The 27,989-nt window shown below is 38.6% G+C and overlaps 1 protein-coding gene and 1 long non-coding RNA gene across 3 annotated transcripts in view; both read left to right on the plus strand.

Annotated features, from left to right (window-relative positions):
* Positions 1-27,989, plus strand: part of LOC104146868 (uncharacterized) — a 73,726-nt gene that overhangs the window by 320 nt on the left and 45,417 nt on the right. The gene's annotated exons all lie outside the window — the stretch shown is intronic.
* Positions 153-26,643, plus strand: LOC138064290 (uncharacterized). 2 transcript variants are annotated; one of them, XR_011137555.1, is made up of 3 exons: positions 153-291; positions 14,241-14,331; positions 26,206-26,643. It is a non-coding gene; the product is annotated as an uncharacterized lncRNA (long non-coding RNA). The 2 variants fall into 2 exon arrangements; XR_011137554.1 differs by lacking the exon at positions 14,241-14,331.

The raw sequence follows: 27,989 nt of genomic DNA on the forward strand, positions 1-27,989 counted from the left end.
AAGCCAGTTTCAGGTCGCCTCTGGGACAGGAGCCGGGGTCAGTTTCCCCTCGCGTGACGTAAGCAGCCCCCCTCCCTGCCGCCCCAGGCTGTCCCGTCTATCAGAGACACTACGGTAGCCGCCCAGCGCGGCGGGTCCCGGGCGCGCGCGGCCCCACGCGCCCCTGTGGCGGCCGTTACTCGGCCGGCGAGCGCCGGGCGCGAGCTGCGCGTTACCGCCTCGCTCCGCAGATGGTCCGCGCTGGAACCGCTCCGGTAGCCCAAGGTGAAGGGCTTGGTGCCACAACCCGCAGTGAGTAAAGTGAATGCAATTAAAATATTGTGTTTGTCTTGGTGTAGAAAGATGTATATAAAAAAATGCTGGTATTAACCATCTGTTCCGGTTAATTTTTAGCAAGCGGGTATAATGGGTGTAATGGTCGCAGTTTCCACAGTGCGTGAAGTAAAAAGGATTTTTTTTTTTTAATTTTCAGAACTCACTCAAATAAATCATTCAAAAATTATACTTGTGTTCAAATGTAAATGGCCTTCCGTGAAAAAGAAAACGCAGCAGCAGGCTCAAAACCAGAGTATAAGTCATCTAAATAAGACAGAGCGGACCCCAAGTGAAGTCTGTTCTGTTACCTCTGCTCGCAGTACCGAACAGTGGATACGCTTCTAGCCCTAATTATAGCCAGACTACTGATGCAGAATATTATAGAAATACCATGCCGAAAAGATTAGGGCTAACTAATAAAACTGATAACTTTTTTGTTTCTCTCCCTCTCGTGGAGGGAGGCTTTGGTGTAACCTTATTTTAGAGCAATCAACTTTTCTTCTTTTTAATGGAATTAAAGGTTCTGATAAACCTTACCTTGAAAATAGCATTTTTTTTTTTTTAGCAACTTACAGTGGAAGAAACACCTATGTATCTTGCTTCGTTTTAACAGTGAATAGCAGTTGCTGACATGCCGAATCCATAATTTGAGTGCCTTATTGCTTCATTTGCTCATGTAGGCTAACTTATCCAGCTAGACTACATTTTCCATGATGCAAAGCAACTGTTTAGTTGGGAGGTGCACGTTAGGGGAGACAGCCCCATCAGGGAATACAGCTTAAAGAATGGGAAGGCTGTCAGGCATAAAATCCAGGAAATACGAATAACATCAAGCTGACTTGAAAATTAATACCTATTTTTGTTTCCACCAAACCCCTAGACTAGGGCAATAGTTTATTTTTTAAAGAGGTGATTGAATAGTTTTGCAGAAACTGCATTTTCCATTAAAAATGGATGAGAAATTCACTCAACTTTATCAAACTTGCTGACTTAGATTTCTAAAGGAAGATTGGTAGAAAACCTGACAGTGGTTTAGAATATGGAAGTAGTGGCTTTTTGGAATGCTAGTAAGCTCTCGAGAAATTACAAATCAATGCTACTAAGAGAATTTTGCTATCGCTAGGAATTGAACTTTTTTTGCTTTTTTGTTACTGTCGTTTGCTCGTATTAAGAAAGCAGTTAACAGTTTTAAACAAAGGTGTTTAAGCTGCAGATTAAAAGACAGGGTCTAAACTATGTTCAACCTACCTTATTTTCTGTGTATTCTGCAACTTGTTTTATTCTTTGGGATCATGAGAGCTACCTTCTGGAAAGGAAATGAGTGTAAACTGATGCAAGGCGCTTCCCAAGTATAAACGGTCACTCTTGAGGCATTGATTTCACAAATTTGCAGACACCTTGCTGAGATGTTGTCATCATTTTGGGCATCTATCTTCCAAGGGATCTACTGCATTTATATACTTGACTAAATTTGAGGGGTATTTGGGAGCCTGAACACTACAGGCAAGAAGTGAGGGCATCGTGTTGTCTTTTACTATTAAAACACTATCGATTTCAGTATTTCTGAGAGTAAAGAAAGAGAAATGTAGAAGATAAGAAATGAATGACTTTATGATTGCCTATATATTTGTATATATGAGAGCAGAGGAAATATATATTTAATTTTGCCCCCATTTTAATCTTCTTCAAAAATTCTCCACATCTTGAAACAATTTTATTTTCTATATTGTTCGAGCGTTATTTCTGTTTTAAACAAGTGTCTAGCGAGTCAATAAAAAATGCTCTTCTAAATTGGGTAATGACTTGTTCTTTACCAGGTCTTAGCCACCTGCTGCAATAAAAATAACACCCTAATACCACTGGAAGAATTCTTCATGTCATAATAAACAAGCTGTACACTAAAAATTGAGAAATAACAGTGAGAAGTATGCCAATGAGAAATAAGATATCTATGACAAGCAAAAGTAGCCCGTGAGTCAATTATTTCAACTTAGTAGTTTTTCTACCTTTTCAGATCTGGTGAAAAAAATAATCAAAAATTGACTTAAGAAATATTAGAGAAAAGCAGATGAAAAAGCCCATAGATGCACCTGTTTCATTCATCTACCACTCAGCAGGAATAGCTGAGCCCGTTAAGTCTGTGAATATTAATAGCTACACAGGATGCTGCTTAAGCTTTTTGCTTTTCTGGGCTAGGGAGTAAATGAAGAAGTAATGACATCTTTGTTCTTGAGGTGATGCCACAAGCATCACGTGCACTTCTCCTGGGCTCCTTCTGTGTTGGTGTACCTGTCCAACAGCAGTAGCACTAGCAGCTTACAAGTTTTAATCTAAGCCTGAAATTCCTCTGTCCTGCCAGTATTGCCCTTTGAGTTCAAAATGAACTCTCTGAAAGCAACTGGGAAGGAATGTTAATCCCAGGGAAGAAATTAAGGTGTGTTAAAGCTATACCATGACTGTGTTTAAATTTGTAGTTCATTTTTCTTTCAACGGATGTTCCTTTGTGGGGAGACTTTTACTGAGCGTTCGTTTCCTCTTTTTCTGCTTCATGCTTTTAGAAGGGCCGTATTCCAAAGTTATACGGAGAGGAAAGAATGGCCGCAGAGCAGCAACCTGAATTTGGTTAACTTCCTGTACTTAACCAAAGGCTATTCTGCAAGCTACTTGGAAATACAGCCTTGGCAACAGCTCAGTTAAACTCCTCCTTAAGAATGTTTCAAAGCACTAGGCCACTTGTGATCATTTGTACTCATTGCAGTAACAAATACAAGGTTTGAGTATTCTATAGGTTTTGCTTATTTAAAAGAAAAATCACATTCAGCTGTACAGTTGTCTCCATATGAAGTAGAAAACAGTCTGTATGTAGAAAACTCCAGATTTCAGACAACTGCGTGCTGGACAACCCAAGTCACCCTGGTGGTTAAAACTTGTCTGGAAAGATGAGAACAAGAACAACAACCATTAAGGGGAGACATGGCATTTAAGTAGAACAAGAGTCCAAATTCATGCTTTGCATAAAATATTTCTAAACACTGGGAGGGCAGGGGGTCAGAGATGCATAGGAAAAAAATCTTGGGAAAGGAGGCTGAAATTGGGAGGATTCTCAGGGCTAAAGCTTTAAGAAAAATATTTAAGAAAAATTACTAAGAGTTAATTAAAAGTGAAATAATTGAGTATAAGAAAGGCTGATGGCTATACTGAAGCAGATGAATTTACAATGCTAAACACTTTTTTTTTTAACCCGTTCCTCTACAGTTTTTTTTAGATAACTAAGCACTTCTATAGCCTTTAAGAAGGCTATAGATATTATGGATTCCAAATGTATTTATTGTTTGAAAGCTTGAAAAACACTGCTGTAGGAAAAGGCAGCTAATGCACTACACTTTGTTAGCTGCATGAAGTTCACAATTAGCAGATTCTCTGGGAAAACAGGTAATAGGGATGAGAACTGATGAAGTGATAATCTTAAGATTGATAGATGAAAAAAAGTGCTATTTGATCAATATCTTCAGTGTTTAAATCTTTTCTTAGATAGTTTTATCCACTATGTTGAGAGACTATTTTTAACTCTGAGTTAAAAATAGAAAGTCTGCCTTTAATAGCCTTTTAAATCAAACCAAACACTCTAGGATAAATATTGCCAGCACTTTTAAGACTTTAGAGTCCTTCCATTAAAGTGAAAATAAACTATCAGCACTGAATGAGCCCTTTCAAAATGCAGCTTTTTATTCTAATTAAATTCAACAATGATTCCAAAACAAGAGTCAGACGCTAGAGTCTAAAAACATTTAGGAAAGTGTACTTAAAATACTAAGCATGCTTTACCAGTTTTCTAGAATAGTGTAAAGAGACAAACATCTTAATTTGAGCTAAATCCTCTTGACATTCATTGCTATGTCCTCTGCCTTTTTGTGGCTTGATATTTGACTTATGAAGTCATTCTGAGATGGACTGCAGGGGAGGGCATGTGTGTGCCAGAGTCCCAGAGCTGTGTGAATTAATACTGCTCTGTATTTCCTCAAGGAATGAGCACATTCAGTTTACATTTATTGAGAATAGACTCTGGGAATGAATTGTTTCTTCCTTATAAGGAGCCTTGTGTTGGGATATCTGTTGGGACAGTTTAGCTCAGTACTGAGTTACTAGGGATAAAAGCATCACTGCTGCAAATAAAGTGAAAGTGTGCAAGTGACTCCTGAAAATTAAACATGTTGAACTGATTTAGAAGGATCAGAATTTCAAAGTCTTGGAAAAGAGGCATAAGATCATCTCACCTCTCTTTCTTTAGAGCTTTAAGTTATTCATTTAACATTTGCAGCAAGTCTAAAGCAGAAAATTCCGTCTCTGACACGAAACTGGATTTAACATCACTGTAGATTTGTTGTGGCCTTCTACAGATCTAAGTTGCAAAATTTTTGAACTCTCAAAGTAAAAACAGTGTTATTCCTCTCATGAGTTTTTGTAAACTTTATTTTTAAAGGTATATATTTTTCTAGGATCAATATAAGTTCGCCAAAAACTTCTCCCTCTAGGTATGTTTTTTTTTCTCTTTAATGCAAGTATATACACTCAATTATGGTAAGGTGGTTGTGGAATGCAAATAATACTAATAATAAAAACAAAAGATTCTTAAAGCTTTAACCTGTTCTGGTCAGACATTCTCCCCCAGAAATGTGATAGACCAGTTCAGAAGTTATTCAGCTGCAAAATGCCACTGATTATTCAGATGCAAAATGCCACTCAGCCTATCTGGATTGGATATAAGGGCTCCTGGGTAATTCAGACACTCTGTGAAATAAAGGACTAAAATTTCCTGTATTGCAGAAACATGCCAATCATGTTAAGCTTCATTTAGTCAAAGAGAACAACATGGAAGAATAATTAGTAAAGGCCTGATGAGAGAGTATAACATTTTGGGGATTTGTTTTTACTTTCTTCAGTTTTCACCTTCTACCTGTTGTAGCTGCATAGCTGTATTTGGTGCCAACTCCATCCTTAAGCAAACTGCCATTTAAAAGCTATGGCGTTGTATCAGATTGGGTTGAACTAAGTTAGAACTTTGGCATTTGGCCCAGGGCTTAAAAAAGTATTAGAAATTTTGTAGTCCAAGTGCTAACTAGAATGATGTATGCTCGTTTTATCATGCTATTCCTGCAAAGCCAAGTGACTGAGCTGTGGGATGCTGCATCCCCCGGAGCAGTCAACTTTCTAGATATGCTTTTAGCTTTATTTTACACTAACTATATATATTTTCTTGGTATATTAGTCTGTTTCTATCACTTCTTTCTCTTTCCCATGTCCCTTTGACAATACTTTAATAGTGACAATTCAGTCTAGAAACAGACTTTATGCTTCTTTTTTCTAACTAATGTCCCTTAAACATTTCATCCACTTCTCTTCCTACTTCTTATTCTTCCTGTTCTGCAGTCTTGGAAATTGTACCAGAGCTAATATCTCAGCTAAGCCTCCTAATCAAACTCAGAAGATAGAGATAAAATATGGTTAGAGCTCTGCAGTAAAACTTTGTTAGAAAACCCAATACTTCTTTCTACTTCAGTAGCTTCAAAGGTTTCATTGGGATTCCAGTGAGGGAGAGGGCTTTAATTTTTTTCCACTGGCGTGTGGCTAAACAGCATCTAACTTTTTGAAGTTGCTCTGAACAGAAAGGGAGAGCATTCTTCTTTTTCTTCTGTGCTTCAGGGATTAAGATGAGCAGAGAGATATGCCTCCGCTGCAGTTCTACACTTGGAATAATAGTGGCACAATGTACTCTTACTCTTCCAGAGGGTTAGTGCTTTGAGCCTCTTCCATGGGGATATTAGAATTTGCAAGAATTTGCCAAACGATTGTTCACTCCTTTCTCAGTTTTAACTACTGAAAAGGGAGGGAACCCCTTAATACTTAATATGTCTCCATGTTTCTTTGCTTGAATAAATTGGGTAGGACTCATGGGCCATCTATCTTATTGCTAGACATTGTCTTCTGATGAGCTGTATTTGGGGACCTTCAGAAGCAATAGATAGAGGCAATATTTGTGGTGTGGTGTACGCGCTATAGGAGATACTGTGTCAGGCTAGCTGCAGGCTTAGGCAGATGTCACCATCAGTCACCCTAGGGATGTTGTGATCCATGAGCAGGAGGGATAGAAATCTGTTCTGGTGTGTTCATGTAAAATACATTTTTTAGTGGTTCCAGTAAGTGGAGGTTCTGGGTAGGAACAGGTCTCTGTTGAACCTCTGAATTTATTGAGCTGCGATGGCTGCAGTGAAGGTCCAGTGCTATGTTACTGCTCCCCCCGCCCCAAACTGGGAAGAAGAAAGAATCTCTCAAGTACCGTGAGTCGGAACTGCTTCCCAGCTGGTAACTTTCATACGTGCTGCTCAGAGCTTCGTTACAACCAGCACAAAAATCAACTTGTTCTTCTGTGGTTTCAGTGGTTCTGAGTAGCAGCAGCAGATCCTGGCAGATGCTGTCCAGTTTTCACTTTGCTCAGGGCAGCAGCACAGGCATCAAGGCTCTCCAAATGCAAACTTGGACAGCCAATACTGAGTCAATTTGTGCCCTGTTCTGACCTTTCAGCTTATCTTTGCAAACATAAAGGCTTTGATTTTGTCTTTTAAAACAAAAGTTTACCAGCTGTGGTTGAATGGCTGTTTTTCAACGTTCTCTAGGAAAGCTAGAGATATTTTCTTTAACAGGAAAATAAGAAATCACTAGGGTATGGGTCAGGAGTGGAAGAACTGAGGAAAAGAAGGGCAGAAGTAATGCAAGCAAGATTTGAAGGATGACCTAGCACCCAGCCCTTTGCCAACTCCACCCTCTAAATGGCATTTACTGCCAGGGAAATTGGATCCACCCTTGACTGATTCTAACATCAGGAAAATCCTCCTAAAATAACTCTGGGCCTTACAAAAGTTGTAGTTTCCTCTCCCAATAATTGGTGCTGTGGTGACGACCTCCATCTGGTACTCATAAGTTGCAGTCACCACATCTGCTAAGGGGAAGAAGGCAACTTTTTCCCTTTGTTCAGAATCTCTTGCCTTCTCTGCGGTGGTGGACCTAGGAGTGAAAAATTGTTTGCTGAGTTTGAGCATTTCTTGAAAGGAATGGTATCCTCAATACTGGCAACTTGGAAATGAAAATGCAACTTCTGTTTATTCAGGTTTTTAAGAAATGTAGATTAAGAGGAACCACTTTAATAGTATCTGGGGATCGGTCTAAATTCTATTATTGCCACTGAATGTGGGTTTATTTCATACTGTTTACTAAATTGGGAGTATAACCATGGCAACATTCATGACACACTCTGTGTGAATCTGCCAACACAAGAGTGAAATTAGCATTCAGAAGACAACTGCTTGAAAGTGGCTTGAGAGCTAAAAATCATGTTTCAGACAACAGTCAGGATAATGATAAACTTCAGCATCTGCAGAGTGAACATTATGCAAAACTTACTACTTCATCTTAAGCTAATCTCACCAAAAAGTTTTTGTGGTATCACTTGTATAGGTCTTACCTGACTAAGTAAAAGCATAATGATATAAATACGTATAGCCAGCTTTGATTCTGACAAGCCTCATAGCATTTTGTGTGAAGTATACCTATAAATATAAATGCTAATAACCTTCTGTGCTCAACTGTAGTTGGCTGGATGGTTGAAATTAGTTTGCTTGGAAAATATATAGAATAACAGTTCCTAGACAAGATGAAGGTTCTACTTTGCATGTATAGAAAAGAGGTGAGGGGTAAGCAGAAATAAAGGAATGTAATAGGAACTTTCTGAGTTAGTCCTTTGCTGTCCCAGGTAATGTATTGATAAACTCTTGATACTGATAAACTTAGAGTCTAACAGCTAATTTTTTTGTTGTTGTTGCTTGTTGCCTCATTGAAGTTGTGGTTTAAGAGAACGAAGCTGGAACGAATAATAGCTTGTTTCTTCATGTCTCTCCACAGGTCACTTCTTTCTGAAAGGAACATAATAAATGTAACTACACATTTCTTATTGAGAGTCACACCAGCTGTTGCAAGTAATGCTGAACAAAAATATTTCCCTGGTTACTTTTGCCTGCACTTTTATCTGCGGCTAACTCCACTGTTTTTCTTTAAGTCAGTTTCATCTTTTGTGTGCATCTGTCACATAAAGAAATATGTTTCTATAAATAAGCTTCACAAGTCATTTAGGGAGATGTGGAGGAACATGTACAACTACTTTTAACTAACTTTTATAAGTTGGCTAGCTTTTAAGCTGACTCTGCCCTTTTAACAGATGCTCAGAACAGTGACTGTTCTTTATTGCCTCAACACACCATTTTGGGATAACGCATCAGCCAGTCTGATGGAATATTTTATGCAGAATTACTACTTCCTCTGAGTCAGTGCTGTAAATGACAATTACGTGTGCAAAGAACACAGCATCATTCATCTCCCTTGCTGCCCTCATGACAAGAAGTGATACGCTTAGGGAGGGGCATGTTACTCCTAACGATGATATGGATCTATAGAAATGATGAATTGTTACCAGTAAAACACAAAAGACCATTGAATATTTGTTCTGTTTGACACATGTGGGTAAAAACTAATTTTTTATCACATCACAAGGTGAGGAAATGCATCCTATTCCAGCAGTAACTCAGGAGCCTGTTAGCTATCAAAGTTAGGTTTAAAGAACTAAGTTGTCTAGCTTTCATTATCTTTTTTTTAAAACTGACTGAGCAGCTCTCTGATTTGTTATTTTCTGTAAATTAGAAACACAAAAGCAATCCAGAGGACTTGACGAAGCTAGAGTAGTCGCAGTAAAAAGGGTATGTAGGACGACCCAGATGTTTATTCGCCATCAGTCCTAAGATCTATCTAGGCAAAATAATAGATAACTCATACAAGTCTTACCAGTAAACTATTAAAGGAAATCAGTAGAACTAATGTCAGTCCACATGAGTGTATGAAAAATAGATCTATTGACTCCAGTTTTATTAAACAACACATTTGATAAAAATAACTGTTTATGTAATAGCAGTGTTTATGTAATACTTAGACTTTTTGCAGACATTTTGACTTATTGCTGCATGACACCTTTTGTCATGCTAGTTTAATCAATATGGCCTGTTAATTAACTGAATATTGGTTAACTGACAAAACAAAATGGCAGATGGAGAATTCTAACTAGCAAGTATATTCATACTGGGATTATTTTAGGAATTGCTTTCAGCCATATGTTATTTAATGTTTATTTTAAATGACATCAAAGATCTACAGAGTTATTGATGATAGCTCATAGATGACCCAAAAGATTGGGGATGTAATAAACAACAAAGATAAGTCACTGATGCAATCCAGATGACTTTGTTTAATAAGTCAGTTGCAAGCAGACAAGTGTTTTGTGGCTAACTATAAAGTAATACATCTGTGAACAGTGAAGGCAGCCTGTCCTTTTTACCTGTTTATTCAATCCGCCCACTAAGTACTAGCACTCAAGAAAGAACAGAGAGGACCCCCAAATTTGGGACCCAGTTGAACAAGGTATTTTCAAAATGCAATTCCCTGAAAAACGCTGCCTCCTATTTTAGGGGGGACCAAGCCTTCGACCTGTTTCCCTAGGATTCCTTGTATATCATGGCTCTGATCATCTCTAAAACATGCAGTTAGGTTATATGCTTGCACAACTTTATTATGGCATCTCAGAGTAATGCTATAATACTCCCATGCTCTAAATTTACTTTACTTTTGAACGTTATTGAACCAGTCTTTTTAAATATTTGGCTTATGCCATAGATGCTTCACAACTTCAGTTACTCTTCCTCTGCATTATAGAGCTTTTTCACATAGATGTATACGGTATCATTCAGGACTACATTTCCATCTTATCATCAGCAAGTGTACAGAGCATGCTTTTCCCCTGTGCAGACAATCCCCATGTCAGAGGGTCTTTTAGCTCTGTTACCGGCCTAGCTTATACAAGGCAGGAATAAAACTAGCAGATCTCTGAAAGAACATAAGTACTGCTCTTTTCATGTGCTCATTCTTCTATGGCTTTCCAAGCTTCACTAATATCACAGTTAGAGCTGTACAAAATTACTCCAGATGATTTCTGAACAAGTCTGTTGGTACGGCTGTAACAAATTTTGCATGGTCTAATCACCAGCCATATTAGGACAAAGTTAATTCTGCTGTTGCCTTTCTTCAGAAATTTGTGTTTTGCTGGATTTAAGAAGAACAGAAGATGCCACGGGATTTTTATTCTGTTAACCAGCTTTTTTGTTGATTTGGGGATTTGGAGGAAAAATGAAGGGATGCAGAGGTAACACGGGTATCAAAGGTAACAGTGAATGAACTCCTAGATATGGTGCGGTGGTCAAAAAGCCTCATGTAGTTCTTGGCTATACAAAGAGAAACTTCTAGAGAATACAGAGACAATTAGTTCTGTGTTTGGCACTGAAACAGATTTTGTTGGAATACTTTGTCCAGTCCTAGAATTCAAGAAGAGTGTTGGTAGACAGAAAAGGTTCAGAGAAGAGCCAGAATTGATTCACGTGGCATAGCGTGAAGGATGGAAGGAAGTTTTTCTGTTTGGTATATCAAACTGAAAAGTGTATTGACTGCATTCTAAAAGTATCTGCAATGAAATAGCAACTTGATACGTGGCTTTCAGTCTAGCTGACAAAGACATAACAGGATCCAATTGCTGGATGTTGAAGCTGAACAAAAGCAGACTGGAGTTGGGTACAATTTTTCCTAAAGGATGAGGAGTAGTTAACCATTGGAACAATTTGCTGAGAGTTATAATGGATTTTCTGTCTCTGGTGGTTTAACCCCAAGAGATGTCCATCTTAAAAGACATATTCTAGCTGAGCTCAGAAATAATCCAGGAAATCTCAGTGACTTCTATGATAAAACAGATCAGCCCAGATGTTCACAGAGGATATTTTAGCCCTATCTGTGATGCAGAGCAAGGCATTTTTGGTTCTTTCTTCAACTCTGGCATGGGCTTACTTCAGTTTTCTACCTATGGATGCTAACAGCTGTACTGTAGCTTTCATGCAGCTGCAGCAGTCTAAGAAAGGGCATAATCATCAATGTAAATGGTATAGCACAGCAAGAGAGCCAGATTGCAGAAAAGCCTGTCCCAAAGATGTACACAGAAGATAGCCAGCCACACATGGAATTTTAGCACTCCTTTTTCCTGCCTCTTCCAGTTTCTGAGCAACAATCCTGTGAATTAATAATGCATCTGGTGGTTCCATGCTGTATATAAGCTTGTGGCCATATACAGAACGTAGAATACTGTTTTGGATTAACAGTCCTAACCCACTTATCAACTGATTTATTCCCGCATGATTTTTAAACGCACCAAGGAAGCATATAGACACCTGATCTTTTGAGTTGCCAAAAATTCACAGCTTGAGTTTGGACTCTTGTTTACAAAGTGGTATTTAGTCCTTCAAATAAAACGTACAAAAGTAATTAGTAACATTTGCTTATTATTATTTACAGCAACCCATTTCCCTCTTTATACACAGAAAACTGAAACAATATCATTGCTTAGTTGAAAATTTATTTTCTCTGAGCAATAACAAATGCAAAGATCCCTTACAATGGTTACTTCAGCCCTCTTGCAGCTTGGGGCAAAACCACATTGGCAGAAGGACAATATCCTGTCTCTGCTGGCTCTGAAGCCTCTCTGAACTCGACCTGAATATGAACTTATACAAAAGGGACCTCTGTGTAGTGACAGGAACTTGAAAACAGAATACAATTATGTAAGACGTTTAAAATAAGTTGGGAAGCATGTTTGAATGAGATCAGCATTCCAAGTAGTCCTTAAAAAGAATTGGATATTTGTATCTCTGCTCACAGTCTTTTTTTTTTTTTTAATGACTGATCATCTGAATTTTCTCTTAAGTTTACTCCAAGCTGAGACCTTGTATCAAGAGCAATCCCTCTTACCACCCTTTTGGGGCAAAGTTGGCCTTGGCACCCTACACAGATCTCCTAAACTTTAAATACTTTGATACTAGGTTTAGGAGATTTGGATCGAATACCAAGGATTGTGTTAAAAGAATTGCATCACAGAAGGGCCCCTGTGTTCTCCTGTCCAGCTAATAAATTGAATGGTCTTAAGAAGTCAACAGAAAGAATAGTGCCAGTAGTTTCTTGACGGTAGTAGGTGGCGTTGGTCACATGATCATTGCAGCACTGACCATGAAGGAGCTGCACGGACTGCTGCCTTTGGTATAAGTAGCTCCAGTGCTTAGTCTATATTCAGTTGAAGTGTATTTCCAGCTAGGCTGCCAAACAGAATCACATTTACTAATAAGGAGACTCTTCATTCACTTTTAGGAGTAGCTTTTATCTGTGACCTTTTCATCAGACTGCCGTATGCGTTCTTTGTAGTTTCACTGGTCATTGATGTGTCACTACCTCCTCATCTATTGAGGAATCAGATAGCTAGTTGATTATACTTAAAAAAGAAAGTACTCTGGAAATCTACAGCTAAGCAGAGCATCTGATTTCTAGTTAGGTCTTATATTATAGGCGTGAATCTCAGGTGGATGGTCTCATGGTTCCATGCCTGGGGAACTCCAGTTTTGGATTTTGTGCTTCTAAGAATCATCTTTAACTTTGGGGTCCCTTCCGCAGTACAGACTCGGCCCAGCAACTCTCTCTGAGACAGGAGGCTCAAAGTACAACTATCCTGAGACTAGGGCTTAGCCCCTCAAGCCTCCAGTTGATTTTGCCTTCTTGCCTCTCATGCTGTCGTTTGTTTTGCAGCAAAGTCACAAGAACAGACCTTGCAAAGCAACTTCTTGTATGCACTTACTCAGCACAGCATTTGCTGGTCTACACACAACTGCACTTGACCATAATTTCCTCCTTTCTCATAGTCGTCTGAAGAAACAAATTTTAGTCTGCGTCTGTGAGGAGAGGAGGCAAAACCTTCTCCATCTTCCTCTTCCCAGTTTTGCTTTCAAATGTCTTTGAAGGAGGCATCTTTTCTGAAAGAACCCACGTCTTCTGAAAGCAGACTCAGGATCCTGTCTGCTACTTCTGATGAGATTTTCCCAGGATATGCACCAAGCTTATGTCAGAGTGCTGCAACAGCAGTCAATTGTTTGTTGGTACTAGTAACAATCCAATTGCTCTCCCAGGCTGAAACTGTTCCTGGTTGAGGTACTCTTAAAGGCTGTTTCAGCATCATACATATCATCTTGCTTCTGCTACAAAAGGGAGAGTCTAATCTGCACTTCAAATTACAATGAAATCATATCCACAAACTGGCAGTCATTCCCCAGACTATCACACCTTGCTTTTAACATATGGGCTGACTGACACAATCAGATCAAATGATTTTCCAGTCTTTTTGCTGTATCTGCTATGCAGCATTTCTCATTTAAGATTCCTGTAGTGAGACTGTATCTCCAACAATAGCTCAGATTCTCATCTGGTGTAAATTATCATAGTTCCAGTTGACTTCAGTGGATTTGATAATTTATACCAGCTGAGGTTCTGCATTTGAAAACCCTGTAATAAAAAGCAGCTGCTATTATAACTAACCTGAAAAATGATAAGTGCCTAGTATATGCCTGAATCTAGCTATCTTAATAGCTGTTACTTGTCTGCCAGCAGACCACTGCATATTAGAGAATTAGAGTCCTCTTCCCTGTGTCCTGGTAACTGGCCTTGTGTCCTGTATTTCATCAAAAATGAAAGTTGAATGGAGATTACCATAGACCCTGACAGCAGCTTTGCCAGGTGACCCAAAAAGCCAACATTCCTTTGGCAAAGCCCATGAGTTTGGCTCTGCTAGTAGCTAGTCGTATCTTCATACCGACCCTGAGTATTGCACATTGTTATATATGATATTTTAGAGCAGCTACTTAGCTTTGTCACTTTAATGGGTTTTACTTTTTTTTTCTGTATTCATCTTCAAGCCAGATGAACATTGCTCAATACTTAGTATTCATTTGAACTTGTAAAGAATATGAGATTGCATGGACATCAACTATCTCTGTCAAGAACATGGTAAGAATTTGTAAAATATTTTTAGAAAACATGATCTCTGACCTATTCCAATGTGTAACATTGCAAATAAAGTGTCTGTCACTGTATGTTTGAAGAGAATATGTCTTCTTTATTTATAGTTCTTGTTTTACTGGAGTATGTTACGCAGTTTTGCCTGTAAGAACTATTTGTACCATAAAGCATGAAACTGTTTCCCCAATTACTTTAACATGTATATACAGTTGTGCACTTTCTTTTAGTAACAACAGCGCGCACATAGATCTAAACAGCCCCCTTTCTATAAATCACATTCAGGCCTGGTGCAGACAGGCTCCTTGACTGCTACTCAGAGGGGGCATCTTTAGTGAATGACAGAAGTTTTTGTGCATGCTCAAAAACCCTCCTTAGTAGGTCAGTGAGAAAGAAATTGTTCATTCCAACTTGTTCCTCAGAAATCACTGGTCTGACTGTCCTTATATTTTGCAAAGACTTTACCTCCATCTGGAGCCAAAGATAACTCTTTTCCTGTTATGCACGAGTTGAAGCATTGATAGATAACAAGATACTGGATTATAGGAGATGAGCTTTTCTGTTCTTTTCCTGCTAACCAAAGGTCATCTTCTGCATCTCTAAAGCTTCATGTTTCCTCTGCTATCATCCCTTCTCCATACTACTGTAATACGTACTTTAAGAAACCTCTAGCTAGTGCTAAGCCCTAAACCCCCTGTTTATGGTGTTCTTAGAGCGTGTGTGTGTGGAGCATTTTTGCTTTTTCCTTCTTAATCAAATTCGCTTAGAAATGTGTAAACAAGCATCAGTTATGACTCACCAATCCAAAGAAGCTAGCTGTTTACCTAAGAGCATTTACGATCCTAAATTGTGGGAGGTATTTTGATAGTACGTATCAGGTCCTACTACAGTAGCAGGGCCTTGGTTAAGGGATCCTAGGTTAGTTGCTTTAGACAGCAGCTGTAGCAGCATCACCCAGAAGAGCCTAATACACGCAAAAGAAACACATTTGCCCTTCACAAGCCTTTTGGAGGTGCAAACATAAGCACGACAAAAATCACCCTGTTGACCTTAGGTAAACAAACTCCACCAAGCACAGGAAAAGTATCCTTATCTTTACATGGGTGGCAAAACTTCAGCAAGAACCTCACCAAACTTTCTGCCTTTTTTGGCCTTTTCCCTGACTCCCAGTGCCTTTACCCTCACTGCTGTTTGACCACTGTCTCTTTATGGGTGACTCCTTCATCTTACTGCAGAGGGAGGATGTCTCCTACCTCTACCAAATTGCGGCTGCTTTCCAGCTCTTACTTTCCAGCTCTTACATGCCTCACTCTTGTATGAGGCTCACTGCCATCGTTCTGGTCCCACTTAGGGGACGGTACGTGAAGCAATCACAAAGGACAAGAGAAAGGGGAACCAAGACAAATAAATGCATGGAGAACATCATCTCAGTGAATGTGCAGCAAGCCTAAGGTGTGGCTGAACTAGTTTAATAATCTTCTTCCCTTGGGAGTATTTTGTATAAACTCAGAGGAAATAATCAGAAGTACAGTTATTTTTTAATTTATGGTATACATACAATTTATATACATACGCAGTATTTTGTTTATGCAATGTGTATGCTTGAGAATTGCTTTACTCACTTATGAGAAGAATGTTTCTTCTGCATGTGCTCCGTAATATGCTGCTTACTTTTTACAATGCTACTACAGATAGATAAATGGTGGGTATTATGCGTTGGACACAAATATGGCAGCACTTGCATTATCTGACATGCTGGCAAATTGATTTAAATTTATTTGCAGTTAACCAGATTTCCATATCCAAAAACTGATCCTCATTACGGATATTCAATTTTTTAGGATTCTTGTATTTGGTAGAATAAATAGACAGCTTCTTACGGCAGACAGGGATTCGGATGATAAAATACAAGAGGCAGTACCTGCAACTTCACATCAAGTTATCTTGTGAAGTTATCGTGACACGTTTACCTGAACGGCTCTCCATGTAATTATAAGGGGCACTAAAATAGCCATTCCACCCAGCTGCACATACAAAAATGAAAACAATGTCCTTTTAAATTTAAAAAATAGCAAGTATATCAGAAATAAGAGGACTGAGTTAACGTGTCTCTCTGCTGTGAATTATCATACGCTAAGGGCTCCAACTCTTGTTTTCTTGTGGCCCCAACTATGGCACCTTTTTCTTACCCTCTTCTATTGCTCTAATTTCGTGTCAGTGCTAGTTTATGCTGCCTTTAAAAAGTAGAGGAATAACAACCTAAGCAAAACCACATCTTACCATTCCTGCTTTCCTTGTGATCCTCCTCTTCTCTAATCTGGCATACTCCATTTAATCCTGGGCTAGCCTACAAAGTTTGCTGACTATATTTTGTCAGCCATGCTTACCACTGCTGTTGGAACAGCTACATCTAGAGTCCAGAATAAACACCATTTGCCTCAGTGACATTAGATCTCATCTATGAATAATCGGCTCACCTCACCTAGTTTGAGCAGTCCCTAACACCAGCTCTGAATGTCTCTGTCTTTTTGGTCAAAGGTTTAAAACTAAAAAGGGCTTAAATTCAAATTGATCTTTCTCTCCTTTAAGTAGCAGTGTCATTTGAAAAAAATGTGTTGGTCCTGTCAGCCTGGGAATGGTATGTGAACATCAAGGAGCAAGACATGGGTGCTGCCTTATCAGTGAGGAGAAAAGAACAAATGAACCCCGCTTCACAAGACCATAGCAACTATAATATCTCTGAGCAGGCCTATTGTTGTGTGTGCAGTAGGACAAGCAATCCGATACTTTCCTCATCCTCACATGCAGCTGCCATCAAAAATGTACACTCTGTGACCCAAAATGTCACAACAGTTAAGGACAGGCATGACGTGACATAAGAGCTACCTTATAATACCAAACTGAGTTTCACTGAGAAATTGATATTGTAGGAAAATTGAAGGTTTTTATGCTTATTTCTAAGTAATATAGTATCTAGTATACTGTAGGTACACAGTATATCTACCTATCCAGTACCAGACACAGCATGGGAAATGCAGACAACCTACTCATAAGGGATATGCATCCATCAGGTAGCAGAGCTTTGGTACAGTAGCATGGACCTTTAGACACAAGAACATTCACAGCTTGCTTTATATACAGGTGTGAATTCTCTCATTGCTCATAAAAGTTCAAACATTTTAGAAATCCTGCTAAGTGTTCTGCTTTAGAAGCAAATTGCTTTTTACTCCCTCTCACTCCGCGGAAGTGAACTCAGGCTGCTAAAACCTCTCTTTCATATAGCACGTATTTCCCTTAATAAGTAAGTTTTCTATTTGTTACCCTTTTGGTTTCACAATGTGCTTCCTCCTTCTTGACTCAAGAAATAGTAAATAAGAGAGGCTCATTTATCTCCTCTGTAATTGTTTTTGTAGAGTACAGAAATTTCTATGGTATCTCAGATCTGTCTCATTCTAAGCACTGAATTGTTTTCGATCTCTTCATACACAAGCATTGAACTCTAGTAATTTCTAGAACCCCTATATTTCTATCAGGCTTTTTAATCTTGACAGATCTTTTTTTATGTTTTTATTCTAAAACAGGTAAAAAGAGAATTGAGCATATTATTTCAGGTGAGGACACTGCTACTCTGAAAAAAGCATAAAATCTTCCACACAAAATCTGATCAACTTATAGCTAGCTTTTATCTAGAGAGCTGGTTTTATTATTAGGATCCACCTGACTTCAAACAGGCACAATTAAAGAGCATAACAGGAGAAATCAAACTGAACTGACCTATACACTCTTTTTTTTTATTAATTTTAAAGTATACTTTCAATTATTAAAAGTAATTGGTGTGAGAATAGCAGGTCAAATAACACATTACGCACATGTTCAAATCACTTTAATTGTTAAATGTTTTCTGTAGAAAGTCATAATTGGCTAAAACATTCTAGCATGCAGGAATAAAAGGACTGACTTTTCTGTTATTGGTAACACTTTTTCTTTCCTCATAATACAACAGATTTGTGTGCACATGTAAATTTGTGTAGTTGTACTATTCCTTCCTAACATTTAGCAATGCATACATATACATCTGAATCAGTATAATAACTGAACACATTTTGAAGGGGTAACAGTATTTCATTTGAATTTAAATGTCTTGTTTTGAATAAGCAGTTATATTATGGAGCTAAATCAGTCAGCTTAACAACAAAGGGCAGTATGCTGATGAATTATGTATGTTATCTGCATTTTCTGCCTGCTGATAATTGACAGGTATCATGGCACCTTCTACAAACTTCCTGTAATTATATGCCACATATCAAACACTGACTTATGTGTAATGGTCCCCCCCCCCCCAAATGTTTTTATGTTTTATTTAGAGCTTATAGCATTTTTAAATTTTATATTTCTCTCACTCTGGTTTCCAAGCTGTTTTGCCACTCAACCCATTCAACAATGTTAAATTAATAAGATTTCTTGAGCATTAGTTTGTCAGAGTCACTCTTGCAAGCTTTGTTCCATACTTTTTGTTTGTTTTATTTAAAAACATTTAGTAAGGATAAATCAATACCAAAGAGAATTTTCCTTTTAATTGTTTAAGAGAACTAACTTGCTTTTTCAAGACTCGTAGTAAAATAGATGGCTCAGTCTTTGCTATCAAGTTCCTATCTTTAATAACAGATATATTTTAAACATTATATAGCTGGCTTAGAGAGTGGCAGATTAAAAAACTAATTTTGTGAAAGAGCTGATTAAATAGCTGGTTCCTTCTTGGTAGTATGTATTTAATTGAGACTAAGTCTGCCATAGCAAGGACACATTAATTGGGTAGCTCCGCAACTGGACTCATTAGGTGCAATGCTTACTGATTAAATTTAACCACTACTGGGTATCTTAGCACATGATTCAGAATTACTTTTCTTTTAATTCAGTGTTCTGCTCCTTGGAAGGGAATTAATTTTGCTGAAAATTATTTTAATAAAACCTGTGATAATAAAGCTGTAATTAAAAAGGAGTCTTTTAGTTACCTTGAAGGGCTTTTTACTTATATTGTCTTAAATACTCAAATTTATTTTTTAATCTAAAAACTTACATTGAGTAAGTGATATGCCTGGTTTATGTAAAACAGCAGGACGAGTATATACTACAGAAGAGTTCCTCACTCTCTATTATCTCATCCTTGACAGTATCCACTATCAGAGAACATACGTGAAACAAAACCTAACATTTACAGAACGCTATTGTGCATAAAGAAAATTAGATGAATACTTATTTTGTTCCCATTAATTTAGACTTCATTTGTCAACTTCTCCTTTAGAAACCAAAGCTCATACTCTTATCCTGTATCATTGACTAAGTTGAGTTTTGAGGTTCACACCTTAATGAAACAAGTGATCTGATGATACACTACTTTTCAGTGAATTAGAATATACTATTAAATATCTTCATAAAGCATTTTTCATCAAAAAACACTTAAACAGTCAAAATATGGTACCTTGGAACTCGGGTAGAAGGTGACAGCCTGTAAACAGTCAGTGATGTTAAAGGAAATATAATCTACTACCACCAGCTAGTAACATCTCTGTTCTTCACTGAACTGAAAGACAGAAGTTCAGGAAGTGGAAAAAATAACAGTATTTTTTCTATCAGGCATGATTATTGACAAAAACATCTAGACTGTGTGGACCCGGCCTGCTTCAATAAGTCAGAACTCTAAAAAGCTAAGGGTAGATAATTGAGGCAAAGAGCAGAGGGCAGATCTTTCAGCAGTTGTTGGCAAGTTTTTATAAGAACAGTTATCAAAGACCCTTAATTTTCAATAGCTTAACATTGAAAGTAAACCCAGAATTCACAGGGACATGTAGAAGCATTCTGCTATGGCTCTGAGTGCTAACTTTTATACTGCTGCCCCACTTTAGGCCCTACAGCTGATTCTGCAGAAAAAGATACTGCTCGAACTTTTAAAAAATATGCCTTTAGGCAGGAAGTTATGAGGCACTGCAGACATGATTTAAATAGAAATGATCATGCTCCTCTCTAATTTTCATTTTATATTGCCATCAATAAACCTAACACTTTTGAACAGGTTTTTGTTTTCTAGCTGCTGCTTATTCAGCTTATCCTGAAGCAGCACAGCTGCTTTTTCCAGAAGCTTTCCCTTTTCCCAGAAGGCTATCATCAGCTTCAGTGGGAGAAGCTCTCCGAACTAAGAGGTATCCAAACCGCAGTAGGAGGTTAGGAAAGCAAACAGGTTGGGGTGCTTGGGGGACACAAGACTTTCAAATCCAGAATGTCCAGGGGATACATAGGAACTACTCTTAGAAAGGAAATGGCAAATCAAAGACATTTCTGTAGGTTGGCTCACTTAACCAAACGAAATGAAGATTAGGAGAGGACTGGCTTACTCTTGATAAAAACAAAATCCAAACGTCTTACACTCTGTATCCTTCTAAAGAATAATCAAGCAAACATTCAAAACAAAACAGGCTCTATGATTCCTTTTCATCTTTTAATGGTCTGCTCACCTGTCATTCTGCTTAGCATAGTCTAATTTGTTTAGGGCTAAATAATACAACACTTTCCTTACAGGAGTGGTACATATTTAGGCAAGTAATCTTATGAAATTAACTGGACTACTCTTTTAATTAAGGGGTTCGAGACAGGACCTTGGCAAATACCTTTTCTTGTCTGTGAATATTGACATCAAAAGTGCTTACATAAGGGCTTATTATTATGTTAGAGCACTGTTATCTGATTTTTTTTTTTAGTGGGGTGGGCCACACCACCTCCTGCTGGAGCACTCACAGCCTCCAGCTCTCAGTCTTTCCATTATAATGTGGTCAGAAGAGAGTCTATTACATACTGTCTTGCCACAGGAATAGATCTGTCACATCATGGGCACGGATGGCTGCATTTCCAAGCATCTAATGGAAGAGAAGATACACAAAGCCCTTAGGAAAGAGGGTGGAACAGTTTCCAGAACAATTGTCTGGCCCAAGAGGATGGCCCTAGGAAAGAGCATCATGGAACAGCCATAGGCTGAAACTCTTCTGATGGGCTGGGTATGACTTGTGAGCCCTAAGTGGGTACCCCCACACTAGACCTAGTTCAGTTATGCTTGCAATCATGGATCATAAGCTACTAGGTTGTGCAAGTTCAGGCTCATTGTTCAGTCCCTGATCTTTTTATGCCCCTGGAAAAGGGAGTAAATGAAGGATCCTTATTCCCGAACTACAAATGCTACACCTGAATTGAGTTTTTCCTTGCAAGTAAGCTGCAAATAGAGAGAATGCCAGTCTGTTAAATAAGCTCATGTGTTAGAGAATTCCGACTGCTTTCCTCTCAACTACAAGTACTTCTGACAGGACTTACACCTGTATCACTTTGTGGGTAGGTCTTCAAAGGGTGAATTGAAAACACACTGGCCTTTACTTGCCCCTAGAGAATAAGCACATCATTTCTGCTTATTTTAGCACTTTACTCTACCAACAAAAAAGTCTCACAGTGGCAGAACAGGCTGTCATTCTGATAGCAGGCTGACTTGATTAATATAGTTGCAAAGCTTGTTTTGCAATTCAAACCTTGTCAAACCAAATCCAAAATGATTTTCTTGGATAAATCCAATTACAGTGTAAATACTGAATCAGAACATATTTTCTGTAATTAATTACCAAGCAATTTTGTAACAGGAGTCCTAAAGCCTGATAATGTTCTAATGTTCCTGCTGCCAAATGACACCTTTCTGGAACATTTCAGTACTTGGCAGAGGAGGCTGATGGTAAGTTTGCATGCAAAAAGCCACCAGCTTCAGGCTAGCCTGAAAGTGGCTGTGCTCCACTCAGCCCTAGTATTGCTCTAGTGGGAGACAGGAGACTTGACAAGCTGATGTTTAGAGAAAATGGACACATTTCTTATCCTCTGTTTTTCATTTTAAGACCTTTCTGACCTGGATACACTTCTATCAGATCAGTTAAGGCATCAGCAGGCTTTGCTCATCATTGTTACTTAAGACACAGCAGTATTTTATCTTATCATTCTCATTTGTCGTGTGCTTCTATTTCAGTTTAAAAAAAAAACAAATAAACATTTTTATTTTTGAAAAAAGTCAATAGGCAAGTGTTGGGAGTTTTCTCTTCTGGAAAGCTGGCAGACAGATAGTCAGCATTACTGACTCTGAGAAGTTTAAAGACAAAAATGCCGAATCTTTTAGACAACTGTTTTTTTGGTTAGCTGGTAACCTTAATGCCTACAGTAGCTTTAGTTATGTGGGGTCTGATTTTTAAGTTAGGGGCAGCTTTACATGCTCAAATAATTCAAAATAGGGCCATTGGTTTTCCATTAATATTGTTTCCCTTTAAAATAATGGGGTACCAGTTTGTGGCCAAGATCTCACAAATAATGACAGCTCTGAATGGTTCTATTGAAGCACAGGAGTGAGCACAGCAGGTGGAAACATTTTGAAGGAAGCTTTTCTGGGTCTGAAAGTAACGGTTGAAACTGAATGTTTCACAGGAATGTAACAGTTTGGACAATAGCAACAACGACAAAATCCCGTGAAAGGCGTCTGTAGTCTGGGGTAACTGCAGCGGGTGAGAAGGAAAGAGCCCCAGTGGGGGCCAGCCAGCAGCTGTGCTCCCATCAGCGAGAAAAGGGGTTTCCCACATCCCGGGCCCAAGTCCTCGCGCTGAGCCGCACGCAGTCCTCTGTGCTTGCGCACTAGAGACATTCCACATTACGTGAACAAGCAGCAGTCTGGGGAGCTGGCCTGCAGGAGGGGCTACCCCAGGGACAGTGCTCGCCTCCGTGGAGGGTGGCACCAGCCGAGGTCCCCACGTGGAGCCGGGTGCGAGCCTGCCCTCGCCTCCAGGGAAGACCAGCTCGCCTGCACCACGGGTTCATGTGGGATGGTCTCTCTTGTCTTTTCTCTTTTTAAAATGTAAAAGCATCTATCCAGTGATAGTATACAAATAAAATACCTTTTGAAAATTTTCACAATAGAATTGTTATTTTCCAGCCAGACCTTGAACAAAAATATTTACAGGCCACTGACCATCTTGAGAAGTTTCTGGAATTCTCCCACTCAGATGTCAGCTCTCTATTGCATTTTTAGTACTATATTTCACTTTAACATAAGAAAGAAAGAGAAAAAAAATCCTCTATCCCCAAAATATTTCCACCCACGCCAATAAATGTCCTTGTGCTGATGATGCTTAACCAAGAATTTATGTATCATTATATTTCAAAGATGCACTTTAAGTATTTACATGTTACAACTTCCTGAGTAATACAGACTGTACTTGTCTCGAGCTGTTTCTGCAGTACATTTTTTCAACACCCAATTACTACATACTTGCCTCAAGATAATTTGTGGAAAATTTCATGAGCACTGCATTAGCCTTGATTTCTACAAGATGTTATCAAAATCAAAACAAAAATTCATTAAGTAAATATACAATAACTTTGTGCCAATATTGTGTACCCCTTCTGGTTCTCCATGATGCACAAGTTTCACAATTCTACTCCATCAGTATCCATCATATTCATAAACAGACAGCCTTAAGACCCAGTAAAACTGTGGAGAAAGATATTAAAACATCTATGTCTTAGATATGAAAAATCTCACAGTTTTATTGCATAAAGGAATGGAGCAAAATATTTAATAAAAATATGAGATTATTAAAAGCATCAAATCAATTACTGTATTTCCTTACCTGTGATGCCATGGATTAAAACAGCGTCACAGTTCTCTGAGGAGACAATGTAGGAACAGTCTGTGCTTCCTTGAGACAGTTCAGATTTATTGTGATTTTTTACTTTAGAATAGGTGAAAGTAGGAAGACGAGGCAAGTTTAACAATTATAATATTAAAAAAAATACTGCTGTTTTGGAAACAAGGATAACAATGTTGTGTTTGTCAGTGAGAACCTGCAAGTGAAACCAACCAGTCTGCTTTCACTATTAAAGCCAGACCAATAGAGATGGGAAACAGCAATACTTTCAGGAGCAGCAGCAAGGCTGCTAACATAATCTTAGTATCCCCTTTACAACTTGAAAAACCCAAAGCACAGCTTTACTATTTAGGAAATCCATCCAGTTGAATTGAAAGAAGTGGAGAGAGCCAAGCACTAGGCTCGAGGACTTTGCCCAACAAGTATGAAAAGTCTAAACGTAGTGCAGAGGAAACGGTACAGCATGTAATGTAACCCACACCTTGTCCTGTGATGGAGGGCCCAAGGAGAACCAAGCATGATGGGGAAAGAAGAATGCGAGGGGAAGTGCACGGGGTAGTGGGAACTCATGCTGCCATCCGGCAAAGGCAAAGACAGGCTGCATCTCACACGCCACTTGACTAACGTAGACCTAACACTGCTCCTTTCCAGTCACTTGTTGTATGGGGTACCTCAGCACCTATGCTTGCCCATGGATGAGGTCCTCTGTGCCTCTCATCGTGCTAGGTTCGGTACAAAGAACAAAAAGACTATCCATGTACCTAAAGCACTTACAGCGTGAGTCCTGGACCTAAGCTGATATCAAGGCATTAATAAAATGAATAAGCAAGTCTCATGAATATAGCAGCCATCTTGAGGATGCTTTAGAAAGGAGTGTGCATAACAGTTTAATTTCAGCCTTACTTCATTCAAACTTAGTTAAAAGCTCAAAAAAAAAGTTGCATATTTATTGCAAATAAATATTTTGTCAAAAATATTCATCTTCTGGTTGAGCCAGCTGAGGGTTTGAAACATTCTGAGTAATAGAAACAAGTCCTAATTGAACCTATAATTATAATGATTGAAGTTGTAACAGATACTACATAACAGTGCCAGTTGATAACTACTAAGTAGGTGAGAAGACTCGTGCTGTGCAATCCCTCTCATTCTATATTCCCTTAAATTCCCACTCTTACCCTCCTTCCGCTAAAAATTGTTACATCATGTCATAAATGTAGAACATTTTGGGATAGCAGCTGGCATTTTGGTATGGTCTGTGAAGTCCAGATTTGATTTTGACCCGTAGGTTCTATTATATTACAAAACGCCATGATGACATGGTGGATTGGAATTTTGCTTGAGTTAGAACCCCTGGATTTAGCCAGTGCCCTAGCCTTTGCCTTGGTCTGTAGGCATGAAAAGATCTGCAAAATTGCTGCAGAGTAAATATTCATATGCAATAAAAATATCTTCCTTCTCTTTTTGGCTAGAGATTTTTAGAAGACACTGAACACTGAACACTCGTAACAGAAAAAAATTAATATAGTATAAAACTAATGCTCTGCTTTTATTCTGTAGAGATGAGAGGAGTGTTTCTTTAGTATTGAAAACAGTAAAAAAAAATTAAATCATCTCCAAATTTAAATTCTTACCCATTTCTGTACTCCCTACGTTGCTTGTACTACACTGATACTACAATTAGAGTTGTAGTAGCTCCCATTTAGGATTATGCATGCTTTACGTACATGTTGTAAGTACCGTCTTCTAGCAACATTGCAATTTAATTAGAAAAGCTAATATACTCTGTTTTAAGAGAAGAAAATGTTTGGTTATCTCTGCATCACTGAAATCCGAGATCTAGCATATATATGCCTTACATTGTTTAAATATACCTGTTCTGATCTGAGTTGTATTAACATAGAGAGATTCAGTTTTTGTTTATCAGTTTAGCAGCATATCAGCAGCAAGATCTAGGCTAGATCCCCAAACAATTTCCATTTGTGAACAATCAATTTCATGATGCCTAACGCACAGAAAAGCTTCATTTTTTTCTGTAGAGAAGTTCTTGTCTGGGGTTGAGTTGCGGGGAGTCCTGAGAGAAAAAAATCTATAGGACAATAGATATCAATATTCTGCTAATGTTTGGGTTTTGACTTTTTTTTTCTCCTGACAGGAGCAAAGGAAGGAGACCTGAATAAACACAATTCAATACTGGATTTGTCGGTCATGAAATAAAACGAAATAGATACACCAGCTGATTAAATGCTGATGTGAGAAGAACTTTTGGCATGCTTCTTACAACCTGCTGTCATCAAAAAGGTGTCCTATTTAATGTATGGGTTGTGCTAGATTCCAGGCCCACCTCATCTTTGGATCTTTAAACAATGTGGATATTAAGCAGATGTAGGATGTTCCATACCTTACAGTAGCAGAGTGGCTCAGTCTTTTGTCTCTCTTGTACATATATGTGTGTGTGTGTCTGTGTGTGTCTGTGTGTATATGAATTTATTTATAGTCAAGAAACAATTATATGCTCCTTTTCTTAAGTATGAAGGTCACTGACATCCACCTAGCTGTGTAATCATAATATTAAACTAACAAGTGAGATTCATGTTTGGTGTGTATGAGAAATGAGAAAGTACTCTACTGTCCCAAACAGAAATATTTGAATACGTTTCTTACTCCACCACTTGGGGTTACCTTTCTGTAGTCCTGGTCTGCCCCTCATACCATCCATGCTGAAAACACAGTGGGATGCAAAGCAAGATATCCAGGGATCGTGGACTTCTCTTTAAAGATGAAGGGCACAAGCAGTTCATCTTGAGAAATGGAAAAAATATATCTGCAATGAAAAGCCAAGGATCTGAATTTACTCCCTCTGGTGGTCTGCCAGGGTTTACAGCATGTACATACCTTCACATAGTGTCCTGGTGCCAGACTGGGCTTCTTCTTCCTGCCTCTTGCACAGCATTTAAACCCATTGTTGCATTTTTCTAGGCTCTTGCAAGATGCATAACACAGTATAAGAATAAGCAGCTGCATTATTTTCCTAGTGTTGTGTTTCTTTGCTTAAGCACAAATATCAGGTGCCATACACATTCCAGCACTGGTTTATATTTGCACAGTAGTTGTTTAAACAAATTACAGTGCGTGAGTAAGCAGAAGGGGAATGGAGAGAGGACTCCTTTACCTGGAGTAAAGTTTTCCATTGCCAGTGTAACACGCATTTATTGCTGGGCTTGCCTTTGAATGGATCTTGATGACCCAACAGCCTGACACTGAATTATTTTGCATTATCCATTTGCTGAGGTCCTCACATCACTGGTTATTGTCAGAGCAACTGAGGTCAAGAAGCAACTGATTGCATCCATGACTGAGAATACCAGCACTCTCCGTTTCCTATTTCCTCTGCATTCATCTCTAAATCTATGCTAGCTGTCTTTATAGCTTTCCTCTCCCAGTGCTTATACTTGTGAGAACAGGGTTAACGAAACCACTAAGGCTAATAATTTCTTAGGCAGAGATGGGAAGATGTCCTAAATGAAAATAAGATGGTCTGCAAATTACCTCTGTTATTGGATAGGGAACAGAAGAGTTGGGAGGATAGGCGGGGGGGAAAGATATTGGAGCTATATCAGAAAGCTTCAGTTTTTCACTGCCACTTGGTCATTGCTGAGTTTGGTGGTGTTAACAACTGATTTGGGGCTACAGCTGAGGGTAGGTAACACTCCTAGAAAATAACTGAGGTTAGGGGACATCTCTAAAGAGACTTTCAGCTAAATCTTTGCCCCAACGTTTATGCCACCGTAAATCATGTTGGCCAATACAAACTTAGTGTCACCAACAATGGCAGCAAGTGTTCATATTGCAGAAGAAAGGCCTTGAATGATCATTCAACATTTCCCCTTACAATATTTTCAAAATTATTTTCAGCAGCATTTTACCTGAGTGCACTGT

This window comes from Struthio camelus, chromosome W (assembly GCF_040807025.1).
Source record: "Struthio camelus isolate bStrCam1 chromosome W, bStrCam1.hap1, whole genome shotgun sequence".
Taxonomy (NCBI): Eukaryota; Metazoa; Chordata; class Aves; order Struthioniformes; family Struthionidae; genus Struthio; species Struthio camelus.